Source organism: Lonchura striata, chromosome 2, assembly GCF_050655825.1.
Source record: "Lonchura striata isolate lonStrDom1 chromosome 2, ASM5065582v1, whole genome shotgun sequence".
Taxonomy (NCBI): Eukaryota; Metazoa; Chordata; class Aves; order Passeriformes; family Estrildidae; genus Lonchura; species Lonchura striata.
The window spans coordinates 115,930,625-115,940,509 of NC_140704.1; positions in this window are offsets into that span (position 1 = coordinate 115,930,625).

Genomic DNA, 9,885 nt, shown 5'->3' on the forward strand with positions numbered 1-9,885 from the left:
AACCAAAACACAATTATTTTTCAGGGAGTGGTGAGGGAAGGAAGGCTGCATGTTGTTTACTTTCATCTGCTTAGGCCCTATGAACAACTTGTTTTTGTAATGGCATCAATGTGATAGAAATCTCCGCTCTAGAGAAGTGTTCTCATGCCATCCACATCCTCTTCTACTGTGATTGGCTCAGCATTTGGGCAGCACCCCTGCCAACTCAGAGTGATTTGTGCCAGTTCTTCAAAGTATGCAATGGGCTGGCTCCATGAATTTAGTATCTAATGTTGCTATAACAAACTCAGAGGATATAGGTAAAAGGGACATGAAAGTGCTTACAAACAAAGGGCTGCAGGTTTTTTTATGTCTCATTAATAGGGAAATGTTAGTTTTATTGATTTAAATGCTAATTCAATGCATCTTTGAGAGGAGGGGAAAGCCAAAATTTAATTGATCTAAAGAGATGCTGAGATAAATAGGAAGGGGAAGCTATATTGTATAGTATAAATGTCATTTAGAATAAGGAAAATAGAAAAACAGTATGATTTCATATGCCATTCTGGGCAAGATGTACAAATGTTTGATCAATGATTAATTGTAATAGAAAAGAAACCCTTTTTAGCTTTTTGCTGTTCTAATGTCTATAAGTAGAGTAGAGATCTATTTTAAATTAATCTATATATTGTAATCCATCTGGAAAAAAATAAGTACTAGACACAAGAATTGTGCCAGCATATAAATACCAAGTAAGATCCAACTATCATAACCACATTAGGAGTGGAGAGCTGGCCTTGAGAAAGATTTTTCTTTTTCTTTACCTTAAGCACATGTATAGCAATGATACTTAATAACAGACTTGCATTCCTTTCCTAAAAGGAAATTTAAGTCATAGTGTCCTGCTCCTGGTACTATCCCATTTGAAAGTTAAAATAGAAGAAAATTCTTGTACCATTTGTTTTGGTTCAAGAAGCATGACATCTGCCTGTTCTGCACGTTTAGAGAGAGAAATTTGTAATAATGAATTTTTTTCCCCAGTTTTTATTTGGAAGAAATAGTGTAAATTTCTACACTATTTTTCTAGAGTTTTCTTGTGAGGTAAGCAATACTGCATATTGTGGATGGACAATAGTGAGGATTAACTCTACAGTCTGTAGCTATTGCAGTGAAATGGGATTTTTTTAATATATATTTGCTTTTTCTATGAAAGCAAGAATGATAAATGGATGAAGATACATACAACAGGTTTTCAAGGTAAGAATGAAGAGAAAAAACTAACAGCAAATTAAACTAATTTTGAGTTTTTAGGAGCCAGTAATATCCTTGTAATTTTTTGGTTAGGGTTAATTCTCTTTGTGATATTTCAACATCCTGATGCTTGAAAATAGTTGCAACTCCCTTTTCATTTTTTTTTCATTATCTTAAATAATAGTTCATTTTTTCTTCTTGAAAGAAGGCTCTCTGTTATTATCACTTCTCAACTCTTCTATGAAGGAAAACCCAAGCAGGGTTTACTCAGACATTTCTACCAGGATTAATATTGTTTGCAAAACATTTCTCGGGTTATTGCACATACAGCTGCTGACTGAAAATTTTGACCATGACCACGTTCATTGCCCTGGCTGACTCTTCATTGATAGAGGGATTCTGTCAGATTTCTTTTGTCATGTGCTCTGTCATATGCCATTTTAAGCTGTTCTGGCAGTAGCAGATGTGAAATATACTTTTTGTAATCACTGGAAGATAGGTTTTTGTAATAGAAAGAAGCTATCACTACTAAGGAAGAGGATCAGATCAGTGCTTTGGGAGGGAGTTGTGGAAAACATTTTTTTCCTTTTTTTCCACTTCCATCCCTCTCAGAAACTGTGGGGAAAGAAATTGCTGTTTCCCAGCTATATATGAAAAAAGAGAAGATTCAGCTCCCACTTACAGTTCTTGATGGTATATTTAGAGACACTCTATTGACTTTTTCGGAAAAAAAAATTATAAAAGTGCTTGTAGTAGAAATGACAGAACATGATCTGGACTGAGATATAATGTTAGAACAGCTCATAAAAGGAATTAAAAAGGGCCTGTACACTGAAAAAGTTGTTTTTCTTAGCTATGTCAACCGCTGTGTCTCCTTCAAACTCAACCATCTTTGGCATCAACAAAATTAATTTTCGTTTATACCTGTAATACAGAAGACATAATCTCACTTGTTTATTTGAGGTAACACCAGTGGGACAAAGATAAAACTGTTTTGTCAGTTTGTAGAGGAGAACCAAGGTACAGATTGATGTTAGCCACCTCAAGGGGATCATCTGCAGGACAGACTGAAGCCTGGATGTGCAGGAAAAATCCAGCAATACTGGAAGTAGCTTTTCAGAAAGGTATTCTGATTTTGTTTCCTTTTCCTTTTGTTTTGTTCTGTTTTCTGTTGCTCATTTTGCACAAAGTGAAAAATCACTTCATCCTGACTTTGAAGTAGTCAGGGATGAAGAGTTTGTAAAACAGTCTAAAGGTAAAATAAACTTTTGTGGTTGATCACTTTCATCTTTAAAGATCTTTCCCACTGGTACCAACTTGAATTTCTGTGTGAACAGCAGATCAGGTGCTAGTCAGAAATGCACAATCTAAATAACAAGTTAAGTTTTAAAGTGCTGATTCCACCTTCTCTTCAAGGATCTGTCTGAAGATGTTCCATAATTTTGTTTACTATCCAGCTACACTGACATTGAGAAGTATTTCAGCCCTGTAGAAATGGATCAATAGGTGGAAACAGCTGGAGATGTGCTTTTTGCTTCTGTGAGTCAAAGCTAAAGGCCAGGTTCCCAGAGTATGTTTTGGACTCTAGTTTACAGACTATTGCTAAGTGAGCCAAATGAGAAGGAAAAAGTGCAGTATTCCCTGCACTTTTGTGCAGTATTGGCATGACATCAAACTGTTAGCCAGTTTGAAGTCTTGTATCCTGAACTGCCACCCAATTCACTTTGAAATGAAATTTAATGAGTAAATTCCTTAATATCTAAAAAATTTAATATGTTTAAAGAGTTCTACTTATCAAAACTAAAGACTTGTATGAAATAACACAAGAATTCCCATTTTTGAAATCAAATTTTAAAATGACTTTTATTTTAAAAATGACTTTTAATCATCTCTTTGATAAAATGTATTGTACATTGTTTTTGGTTTTAATTCCATTATTACACATTATTTCATTACATAGAGAGTAGCTCCTTCATCTTGAAAAAAATCCACTTTATATTTTGAATAGAATTTTGGAACCTATGAAAGAGTCTTACAGTAAACCTAGTTTGTATAGAAGATATCTTTCTAAGAACCTATAAAAGTAATGTTTCACTGTTTCATAATAGTCCAGAAATTAAAGGGTAATACTAGGGGTAAAATACATAATAAAATGAGTTCCTTTAAATAAGTGTTTCCCCAGCATATTTTAAGCAGGTTAATTTAATGCTGCCATGACTCCATCTCTGACTTCCCATATACTTAAGTTCAGATGAAATTTGGAACCCCCTTAGCATCACACTGACAGGATGTGTTAGTGACTACACAATTTCTGCATGGAAGTGAGATTGAATGGAGTATTGAATGTAAGAGGCAAGGTAGCTCTATGTTTTATGTAGTAATACCTTCACATTCTGTCACAATAAAATGTCTGCAAAATCAATTTGTGAAAAAAACAAACCAAAACAAAACACTGCAACAAAAAATTCCTCCTTCTTTACATTTTGTGCTTTCCAGAGACATATTTTCCTTGATGAAGTATTAATTCCTTTGTATTTCTTTCAAACATGGTTGAAAAAGACTAACAAAGAGAAATGCATTTTGCAAATAAATTGTTACTTCCACTCCTAGTTCTACTTGGTGTTATAATTATTTTCCTACATTAATTTTTTGCCTGTTTCATTAACATTAAACATTACTGGGGAAGTTGTTTCTCTGTGTGTCTGTCACTGTGCTGTGAATTTAACTATTTTTTTGTCTGGAGGGGGCACCTTTATAATATAAATACTTTTTAAACACCTACTCACCACCAAAATAGAGCTCCAGTAACTAAACCAGTTAGCTCAGGCCTTCTGAGATAAATGTGCTTAGGCTGTAACTCTCTCATGTAAGGATTGACTTTTATTCTGCATTTTTACAACACAGCACTGGATATTAATCTTGAAAGGCATCAACTGCTTGGCATTATAAAATTATATAAGGCCTTTATGAGTAATTCTGAGAATGGATGTGCCTTCACTTCCCTTTAGACATTAAAGCATCTGCGGCATTTAAAAATACACAGAAAGCAAAAGTGATTTTTGTAATAAATAAATGTAAACTCATTGATGATGGATTTGAAGTAAAAAAAGACTGAAACAACAAAAAGGATCACAAGGTGAATGGTTGCAATAGTCATCCACACCTACCTATAATTATATGTAAGGATCATTATGATTCAAAGACCCAGAGCATTTGTTATCAATACTCATTTACTCTCCTCTCCCCCTGGTTTTCTCTGCCTAAATTTAAAAAAAAAAAAAATAAACAATAGAAGAAAAAACTCCATTTTAGCACCTACACAGAAATAGGAAAATGAGAGAGAAAGGACATCCAGGGTAGTCAGCAGTCCTTTTAAGCCTAGAATGGATCAGGCTTTAGGGCATATATCTTTCTGTCTCTGGTTAAAGAAAAAAAAAAAAGCCAACACATGCCTGCCCACCTCCCCCCAAACCCCCACCATTGCAGAAGTGTTTTGCTGTGGCCAAGAAATAATCTAGGCCATATTAGAAGCTCAGAAAGAGCAAGCCTTCATATAATTTATACTGAGCCAACTCTAAAGAAGGAAAATGGATTGAAGGAAACCACAATGTGGCTGTAAAACAGGGAGCAGGACTGCAGCACAATCTTTTACCTCAATAAAACCTTGACTTTTAGGCTGAAAAATAGCATCCCTGAAATGTGTTGACAGGATATGTTCCTGCAGTGGCTAACGGGAGTTTTGTTCAAGACCTCTTTTATGGGCTAATCTTCTCAGAAATTGCTTCCCTGGTTGCAATGTTGTCCTGTCCCTGCCTCTCCCCTGCCCACGCTGGTTTATGCACATGTTACACTGAAGTGGATGAAGTCTTTATGGAACACACAGTAATGGGCTGTAGCCAAGCACAAGCTCCTAGAGACATATCCCATGTGTGCATTTAATTCAAAATATTGTGAATTTCAGGGAAAACATAATTTTTAAAAAATATGCAGTATTTCAGTGAAAGAACCGAATATATATGTCAAAACATTTTGACAGCTCATAACAATGATTTCTGTAAGATGTAGAGTGAGGAATAACCCAAATTTAACATTTACCTGCAAATCAGAGACAGCAACAATTTTACTAATCTCTGAGAAAGCAACACTAAATGCTGCAGTAAGTTGTATATGGGGACTAAATTCTTTCTTCCTTCCATTAAAGAGCACTAACAGTGATGTCTCTAAATAGACCAGAGCCATCAAATAAGCAGGTTGAAAGTAGGAAAATAGGATGAACAAACGAAACCCTGACTGGCTGCAGCAAATTATCAGAAACAAAATCTGTAGGTTTATCTGGGGTCCTGATGGAACATGACAAATGTCTTGGCACATATCCAGTGGAGGTTGTTCATTATTTTACAGTAAAACAATATTTATTTATTTATTAAGTCTGATTAACATTTTCACTGTAGGGACTGAAACCTCTAATGAGCTGAAAATTCTTGGGCAAATGGATGCTGAGAGGTTGATATTGTTAGCTTTTAGCTCCTGAGAATTTATATCTGAAACACAGCTATAGACTATATTATTATTTTGATATGCTTTATTTAGTAATAATCAAATTTATTCACTGAAGTTAATTTTTATTTATATAATTTGCAATCTGAAGAATGAATATGCAGTGTATGGAAAAATGTAGGTAAGGACATATTTTTAGTAAGGTTTCAGCTATTTTGGTATCCATTTAGTTGTTGAGAGGGATGCGCATTCAGTGTGAAGAGATAAAGGACAATTTTATGGTGCCTTTTCAGGATTGAAAAGACTGTACAGCTGAAAATAAATTTCAGTTAATAAACCTCACTCCCATTTCCTTGATGTGGAGGAGTGGCCTAGAAAGACCAGTGCTTATGTTTGTCTGCTGAAAGAGTGTACTACAAATACAGCACGAGGAGTTTGTCTTAGTAATAGATCCTTATTTTCAAGAAATCCAAGTGCCTCTAGTCTTACATAAGTCACCCAGGACACTAGAACTGAAGCTACTGTGCTGTGACTTGCTTAACACTGTTCTATAATTAGTTAGAAAGTCAATTCAACATTTATTTCAAGTGTATGAGGGAGAAGCAACTTCATGAATAGATAACAGAGGAGGCATACATTGTCTGAATGCATTAGCTTAAAGAAGTGTTCTTAAATTACTGTTTTATTGAAAGTGTGCATTTGAAGATCCTAGATTATTCCATTTGCAAGTCAACCATTATGAGCATTACACTTGTATTAAATTATTATGCCTCAGCAAAATAAAGGCCCTCATCCCTGGTGTTTCACTTTTATGAGCCTCCTACATTAATGTGTGTAAAGGCACACGGGAGTGAAGGAGAGAAAGAATTCTTTGTGCTTTTAGTGTTTTATTGAACCACAGTTTTTGGGTCATCTCAAAGAGTAGGCACAATTTGAGCAGTAAAAACAATAATAAGCAAAAGCAATAAGCAAAATCTCTCTTTTGAGGATTTTCTTTTGAGACTTGCCAAGATTTCCTTTATTAATGTCTAATTATCCCTACAAAATTATTCCTACAAAATATGAAATAAGGACACAAAGAATTCTAAATTTGTGGGGCAGTGAGGAGCTGTTTCATGATCTGTACATTAAAAATTCAACAGAATGCCAGACTAACAGTCAGTATTTAAAGATATGGAAAGTCAGAAATGTTTGAGAAGGGAGAAACAGGAACAGAGAACGTGGGATAAAAAAATCTGCCTTCAGGTTTCTTCTTTTTATAGTTCTATGCAAACTAAAGTGACTGTTATCACTCAAGTGATTGTTTCCCACATTATATTCTTGCCAGTTAAGACTCTGTCTGGGGAGGAATGGGAATAGTTAACATCAGTGATTTCTAACATATGGGATCTAAAAATTGGATTTAAAACCTACTATCAGTAGGTACAAGCTTTTTTCTTTCAATATCAGCTAAAATCTTGAAAAACCTATGTAAATATAAAACAAAGCATCAGTGCTATATCTTACTAAATGAAAACCTCAGTATTTGTTTTGAAGTTTTATACACAGACATAATTGTCATGGTTTAACCCCAGCAGCAACCAGGCCCCATGCAGCTGCTTGCTAACTCCCCCAACCAGCAGGATTGGGCAAAAAATGGGAAGGGTAAAAGACAGAAAGCTCAAGGATTGAGATAAAGGCAGCTTAATAGGGAAAGCTAAAGCTGTGCACAAGCAAAATGAATCAACTCACTGCTTTCCATGGGCAGGCAGGTGTTCAGCCATCCCCAGGAGAGCAGAGCCCCATCAGATATAATGGTTACTTGGGCAGACAAATGACATCACTCCAAACATCCAGCCCTTCCTTGTCCTTCCCCCCATGTTATATTCTGGGCATGATGCCATGTGGTGTGGAATATAAATCCCTTTGGTAGGTTTGGGTCCTTGTCCTCACTGTCTCTTCCCCACTTCCCATGCCCACCCACTTTCCTCACCAGCCTGGCAGCATGAGAAGCAGAAAAGGCCTTGGCTCTGCAATAACAAAAACATCTCTGTTTTATCAACCCTGTGTTCAGCACGAATCCAAAACAAAGCCCCATACCAGCCACAGTGAAGAAAGTTAACTCTACCTCAGCCAAAACCAACACAATACTCTATAATGCTCCTTAAAGAGTGCAGGTTGCATTTATTGAACTACAGCACCCCCCTCCAAAATTATCAATATAGTGTTCAGCATTTCCACTAACCTTTTCAGCAATGTAATCTTAAAACTGCATTAGCATTTTTTCTTTCATATAAAATGGGTGATTCATAGAGCAATCTATTTAATTTTGTAGTTCTTCCTCTTCAGTCTCATATCACAGAATCCCAGAATAAGCTGAATTGGAAGGTACCTACAGGGATCATTGACTCCAACTCCCAGCCCTGCACAGCACCCTCCCCAAGAGCTGCACCATGTTCCTGAGAATATTGTCCAAATGCTTCTTGATCTTTACCAGGCTGATGCTGGATATCAAAACACCAAAACAGCATTAAGGATGTCTTTGTCAGGGCCTCTACTAGAAAAGTTTATCATCAAGGACACTGTGTATTGGTGTTTGCATTTCTGCAGGGAAAATTGTTTCTGCACATACTATATTCTTATACAGCAGCCTTTCTTTTTCCTAGCAGATTGCTACATTTTTTCAGAAAAAGCACTTTCATGCATGCTTTTGTGTGTAGACATAAATTTATACCTAGAAATTTTCATATACTGTATATTTTAAAATTATTTTTATTTTTTGAGATATAACAATAATATTAGACCCAGTAATTTTATATTCATTATAATGCTTATGCAATCATTAAAATGTTATTTAATTGGAGCTGAGCTTCAGACGGAAACAAAATTTTACATTGTACAATTTCCCATGTGGTTTGTCTTTTGAGCACCATAGTTAATGACAACTTTCATAACAACTTCTACCAAGCCAGCTGAAAATATACAAAATTTATCTCTTTATCTTTTCTTTTACTTATAAGATGGTATAAAAAATATATTTGTGTGGGTGAAGTTTCCTTGCTTACATTATGGTCCTCATATACCCACTGGCTTCAGAATCATGAATCCAAACTCATTGAGGCTGCTCTTCTACCAGAGGCATGTTGCTTTGGGTTTTAATGATTGATTAAGCAGGCCTATGCATATGTCATCCTCCTTTCATATCTATCTAATCCCTTGTGGCTGAGGGATCCATCAACAAATTAAATGATTGCTCAGTAACTCAAATTAATCAGTGAGTCCAGAGATGTTCCCAGTATTATGCATGACTGCTAAGACATACATCAGACATTGTAGTAAGATCTGCATTGCTATCTCCAGAAACAGCAAGGATCTTAAGTTGTAAGATCATAATTTGGAAAACTGCTATCTGTATCAGAGTAATTAATATCAGCTCTGTTGTCCCAAGATGTTTTCTAGGTCTCTTTCCTGATGGTAATAGCCTGTATCTAAAGCCTCTCTGCTTTCCTAAAGATTAAATCTTATTTACACTAAAATAGTGATTATGATCAGTAATAACTGTAATAGAGACGTCACTTCAAGGCCACTTGAAGAGGCTGCCCCTGTAACAAAATATATTTCAGGAAAGACAAATCATCTTGGTGCAATTATGCATTTAAAGTAGGTTTTGAACTTTCCATTTTTGTTCTTAAAGGTATGTTTATTCTTGAGCATATATTTGCCCTTACACTTACCAGAGACAGGTATACGCTTCCTTCTTGTCCAGTTCTCATATTTAGGACAATTCAGCAAAAATAAAAATCAATCAAGTTGCAAAGATGGTGAATTTTGCTGGAAGTCTTTTATAATGGGAGTTGCTTTTATTGGTGGGTTTAGGAGCCAAGAGTTTCTTCTGCTGGGTTTAAATGGTGTTCCATATAGGAAAAAGAATCAACAGGTAAAATGAATATATAGAATATCAGTCTCTGGGCTTTACTCTTTAACATGGTGTACTCATGTGCATTTATTTTTACTGACATAATATATCACTATTCTTTTTATATATAGGCCTTCTCCTTTTCCTTTTAGAATTAATGCAGTGTGGAAGTTGCCATTTTGTTTATTGAGCCCTTGTAATTCCATACAAAGATTTCTGAGTGTGTATGCTAACAAAAGCTGCAGGCATGACCAGTTTTTATG